We start from the raw sequence: 6,000 nt of genomic DNA, 5'->3' as shown, positions 1-6,000 counted from the left end.
GGTTAAGGTGACAAGTTAAAAATAATTTTTTTTTAAGTTTTAAAAAAACTCTTAGCACAGAACCTGGTATATTGTATACACTCAAGAATCAGTAGCATATATACGTCGATGCCAGTTTCTCAATTCATCCTACCCTTTCCTTCCTCCAATTAAAAAAAAAAAAGAAGCAGTAGCTATGATCAATATTCATAGCGTTGTTCACATTTCTTTACCATTTGCTCTCACCGCAGTGTCTGTTTCCTGGCATGCAGGACTTTGGGTACCAAAATCAGCCAAGCCAGAAGGGTTGGTCACCTTACCTGCTAACTCCCACTTCCCTTCGTGTGCCAGTTCCAGAACTCAGAGGGACAGTGGTTTGGTCCAACTCGTCTTTTCAAGCCAAGCTGCAAAGTTATCTACAGACCTGCAGAGGGTGTCCTTGGAGCCAGGGCTCACCCTTGGTCATCTAGGGGGCTGAGATGGGAGGGTTCCCTCTGATGGGCCTGTAGGTGAGGCAGACGTCAGAATGGTTTCCAGCTAAAATTCATCCGGGGAGGTTGGCAATTCCTCACCTGGGCCAACCTGACTATCAGACAAACAGCCATGGTTGAAAGCAGACCCCAGCCCAGGGCCTTCTTTCTTAGCCCAAGACCATGTTCCAACCTGGTTTCTGGTCCTTGCCACCCCCTCCCTCACCCTGATACCACCACCTTGCTCAGGAAGGAATCAGAGACCCGCACCACCCTGCGATCGGGGCTGGCAGCTGCTGGGGTGTGACTGGGTAACTTCCCATGGCCTCCCAGCTTCTCCACGTCAGTTACAACAGTGACCCTGGGACCTTCTGGCTGCTGAGTGCTTAACATCATCTCCTGTAAACTTCACAACAGTCCTGGAAGGACGTTTCCAGGTGAGGAAGCTGAAGCCCAGAGCTGAAAGGTCACTTCTCAAGTTCATCCAACTGGACTGTAGCTGAGCCAGGTTTGAACCCGATCTGTCTGACTTCAGAGCATGTGTTTTTCCTGGCTTTCTGTCCCCCAAAGTCACCCCTCCTCCAGAATTCAGCCTTTCAGATCCCAGGCACCAGGGCCAGGGCCTGAAAACCCCCACCCCGTCCCCCAAGTCCCACCACCAGTGCGAGTGGATATTTCTATAGCCTCTTCTGTGGGCCTCCCACTCCCTTTCGGAAAAGAGAGGGAGACTGGGTGGTCTCTAAGGGCCTCCTTGGAGGGGTGGGAAGGTGACGGGCTTAACTGGGTCCTGGGCAGGGAGCATGGAGGGATGGAGAGGTTCCCAGGAGTTCTGCCTCAGGGGGACTCTCCCGTCACCGTGGTCCCTGACTCTGTTCTAAGGGCTTTCCCAGAATCGTCTCTTGGCAGCCTCACAACGGCCCATGAGGTAGGCAGCATATTACTCTCTTCATTTTGCAAATGAGGAAAGGGAGGCTCAGAGATGATCAGAAGCTAGGGTGTGGTGCACCTCCAGCATGTGGTGAAGCCAGTGGGAACTGAGCCCTTCTCACAGCGGGTGTCTTATCGCATCTCTGTCCCCCAGACTCTTTGCCTTTGCTGCACACGGCCCCTTCTCTGTGTTCCCTCCATCCATCTCCCCCTCAACCCTTAAGGTTAAACCCAGAGACAAGTGGCCAGGCCACTCAGGCCAGCCTGTCCTGTCCTCCGTCCACCAGGTGGAGTACAAAGACCTCTAGGAGAAAAGGGAAGAATCTGGCATCTCAGGCCAAGCCGACCAGAAAGGTGGTGTGTGCCAGAGGGTAGAGGTGGGTGGGTGGGTGGAGGGGTGGTGGGCTGAAGGTGGGGTGGGGGAAGGAGCTTGTACCTGGGAGGAGGCCATCTGGCCTGAAGTCCCAACCCTGCCTCTGCCTTGCAAGGCCCTCCCCTCTGCCGGCTGTCTCTCCCTGTCTGTAAAGGGGGAGGCGGGGTCCATGGAGCGTGCTTCTCACCCTGTGATGTGCCTGGGAACCACCTGAGTATCTTTTTAAAAAGTAGATTCTGACCCAGTGGGTCTGGGAAGCTGCATTTCTGACAAGCTCCCCTAGTTGGTGGTGCCCACCCTGCTGGTTCTTGGCTGTACCTTTGAGAGGCTTGCCAGCTCTGACAAGTTTGCTTTTTTGAGTTAAACAAGGAAGACTTGCTGGGGTTCCAGACCCTTCCACAGAAGTGGTTGTTAATGTGTCGGTCAGTCATTCATTCACTTAACAAGCATTTTCTGGGCCTCTGTGTGGCCGATGGGGACCTCTGATGGGGTCCCTGCCTGTGCTGGAGACCCAGAGGTGGACAAGAACCAGTCCGCACTTGAGGACCCCATGGACACAAGAACCAGAGGTTACAGCCCACAGGACCAGAGCAGGGGGAAAGGGAAGCCAGGATAGGGGTCGGGGGGCAGAGGGTCCCCTGAGCAGCCATGGGGGGGTGTTCAGGGCAGGCTTCCTGGGGAAGAAGACTCCTTCACCTGCTCTTGATGAATGAGCAAGAGAGCGCCTGGCAAAGATGAGAGTGGGGGAAGGGAAAGGGTGTTCAGGGAGAGGAAAGGGCACATGCAAAGTCCCAGGGAAGAGAGTGCCATATTTATGGATGGGAAGTGGTTGTGCAGTGATGGGGGCCACACCCAGACACACAGCAGACACTCCAAGACATGAACGCACACACACACACACACACACACCCACCCACCCCTCGGAGGTGGCGGTGTGGGTAAGAAACAGCGTTCTAAAGAGATGAGAATCCTTGTTCAGGGAACCTCCATGAGCTCCCACTGGAGTGGGTTGTTGTGAGATGGTTTCCACGGTAGCTCTTTGCTTTCTTCACCTCCCGCCCACCCCCCACCCCACCTCCGCCAAGAGACACAGCAAGGATGGCTTCCAAGGCTCCTTCGACTCCATGACCAAGGCTCTCCCAGCTGCCAATCTCCAGGGTCCACTCCCCTTCTCTTCCCTGACTCCTGGTCTGGGAAAACCTAACCCCCAGGGCCGCCACCTACCCCCACCCCGGTCTGCTCCTGCCCCTGCCTGCTCTTCCCCACCTCGATCCCTTGCTGGCCCCCCACCCCACCCCCAACAAATTTGGGAGGCAGTTCTGGTTGGCTTCTTCCAAGGTGACTGAAGCTCAGAGAAAAGCATACTTGTACCCAGGTTTGAATCTTTCCACCTGGGGCAGCAACGGGGAGTGAGGTCCTGTCTACAAAAGGTCATGGTCTCAAACTCCCTTTGCCTGGCCACCATCCCAAGGCCACAGTGTTCGGTCATCAATTATGTGATGTTCCTGTAGATATCTGAAGTTCCAACTAACTTTTCGTCTGCTTGTGTCATCAATTACTGAAAGAGGGTTGTAAATCTGTTTCTTTTTCCTTTTCATTTTTTTTTCAGTTTTGCTTTGTATCTTTTGAGGTGATTTGACTAGTGGCAAGCAACTTTAGCATTGGTGTATCTGTCTGCTATATGGAACACTTTTTTCCACTGTGAATAACTCTTTATCTTTAGCATTTTCCCCCCCTTGGACTCTACTTTTGCTGATATTAATGTAGCTACACCGGTTTATTTGTGGTTACTGTTTGCATAGCATAACTTTTCCCATGCTTTTACTGTCCTTGTTTCTATATCTTTATACTACACATCTTTCTCCTGTCAGCAGCATATGATTGAATTTTATTTATTTTTATACAGTGTGGTAATGTTTGATTTTCAATCTGAGTATTGAATGTGCTTGCCTTTAATATAATTGCCAATCTATTGAGCTGTAGGTCTTCTACGTTACTCTTTGTTTTCTATTTGTCCCACTTTTTCTGTTAATTTTCTCTTCTTTCTTGCCCTCTCTTTCCAACCTGAAATTACATACTCAGCAAAAAAAATACCCTTCGATAATGAAAGCGAAATGGAGATAGTCGGGGCAAGTACAGACGAACCGTACAAAAAAGATCTTCACGACCCAGATAATCATGATGGTGTGATCACTCACCTAGAGCCAGACATCCTGGAATGTGAAGTCAAGTGGGCCTTAGGAAGCATCACTACGAACAAAGCTTGTGGGGGTGATGGAATTCCAGTTGAGTTATTTCAAATCCTAAAAGATGATGCTATGAAAGTGCTGCACTCAATATGCCAGCAAATTTGGAAAACTCAGCAGTGACCACAGCCTGGAAAAGGTCAGTTTTCATTTCAATCCCTAAGAAAGGCAATGCCAAAGAATGCTCAAACTACCGCACAATTGCACTCATCTCACACACTAGTAAAGTAATGCTCAAAATTCTCCAAGCCAGGCTTCAACAGTACGTGAATTGTGAACTTCCAGATGTTCAAGCTGGTTTTAGAAAAGGCAGAGGAACCAGAGATCACATTGCCAACATCCGCTGGATCATTGAAAAAGCAAGAGAGTTCCAGAGAAACATCTATTTCTGCTTTATTGACTGTGCCAAAGCCTTTGACTGTGTGGATCACAATCAACTGTGGAAAATTCTGAAAGAGATGGGAATACCAGACCACCTGGCCTGCCTCTTGAGAAATCTGTATGGAAGTCAGGAAGCAACAGTTAGAACTGGACACGGAAAAACAGACTGGTTCCAAATAGGAAAAGGAGTACATCAAGGCTGTATATTGTCACCCTGCTTATTTAACTTATATGCAGAGTACATCATGAGAAATGCTGGGCTGGCTGAAGCACAAGCTGGAATCAAGATCGCCAGGAAAAATATCAACAACCTCAGATATGCAGATGACACCACCCTTACGGCAGAAAGTGAAGAAGAACTAAAGAGCTTCTTGATGAAAGTGAAAGAGGAGAGTGAAAAAGTTGGCTTAAAGCTCAACATTCAGAAAACTAAGATCATGGCATCTGGTCCTATCACTTCATGGGAAATAGATGGGGAAACAGTGGAAACAGTTGCGGACTTTATTTTTGGGGGCTCCATAATCACTGCAGATGGTGACTAAAGCCATGAAATTAAAAGACACACCTTGGAAGAAAAGCTATGACCAACCTAGACAGCATATTAAAAAGCAGAGACATTACTTTGCTAACAAAGGTCAGTCTAGTTAAGGCTATGGTTTTTCCAGTAGTCATGTATGGATGTGAGAGTTGGACTGTGAAGAAAGCTGAGTGCTGAAGCTTTTGAACTGTGGTGTTGGAGAAGGGACTCTTGAGAGTCCCTTGGACTGCAAGGAGATCTAACCAGTCCATCCTAAAGGAGATCAGTCCTGGGTGTTCATTGCAAGGACTGATGCTGAAGCTGAAACTCCAATACTTTGGCCACTTGATGGGAAGAGCTAACTCATTTGAAAAGACCCCTGATGCTGAAAAAGATTGAAGGCGGGAGGAGAAGGGGACGACAGAGGATTAGATGGTTGGATGGCATCACCAACTCAGTGGACGTGAGTTTGAGTAAACTCTGGGAGTTGGTGATGGACAGGGAGGCCTAGTGTGCTGCAGTCCATGCGGTCGCAGAGTCGGACACGACTGAGCGACTGAACTGGGGCAAATAAAGACTGTACTAATTCATCACTAGCTCACCCCATCAAAGGAATTAGTAAAGGATGGTTTTCTGGCAGGAGAAAAATGGATCCCAGATGGAAACTTGAAAACACAAGAAGAAATGAAGGAAAATAGAGAGAGACAATATGTGGTTAATCTCACCAAATATCGTCTGTATTAAACAATAACAATATCCTCTTGCAGAGTTTGAAATATATAAAGAATTAAAATACCAGATGGTGCCAGATGACAATAGTGTGTAAGTCAGGAGGGGAAATGGTGATTTTTAGTGGCCTGAAGTTCCTGGGTTTTCCCACAAGTGGCTATAGTTCTGTTCTAATTTGCTGTGTATTAGACTTTACTAAGTAAGAATTGTGTCGTAATCTCTAGTGGAAGCACTAAAAGATCGGAAAACTAATGAGCTAATGAAGAGATGATATGGGTCAATAAAAAATACCAAATCAATCTAGAGTAAGGTGAGAAAGGAGAAAAAATATTTTTTTAACTGAAAAAAAAGTAATGCATAAGCTTCAAAGGTAATAAA

Source organism: Bos mutus, chromosome 11 (assembly GCF_027580195.1).
Source record: "Bos mutus isolate GX-2022 chromosome 11, NWIPB_WYAK_1.1, whole genome shotgun sequence".
Lineage (NCBI taxonomy): Eukaryota > Metazoa > Chordata > Mammalia > Artiodactyla > Bovidae > Bos > Bos mutus.
This window is presented reverse-complemented; position numbering follows the sequence as displayed.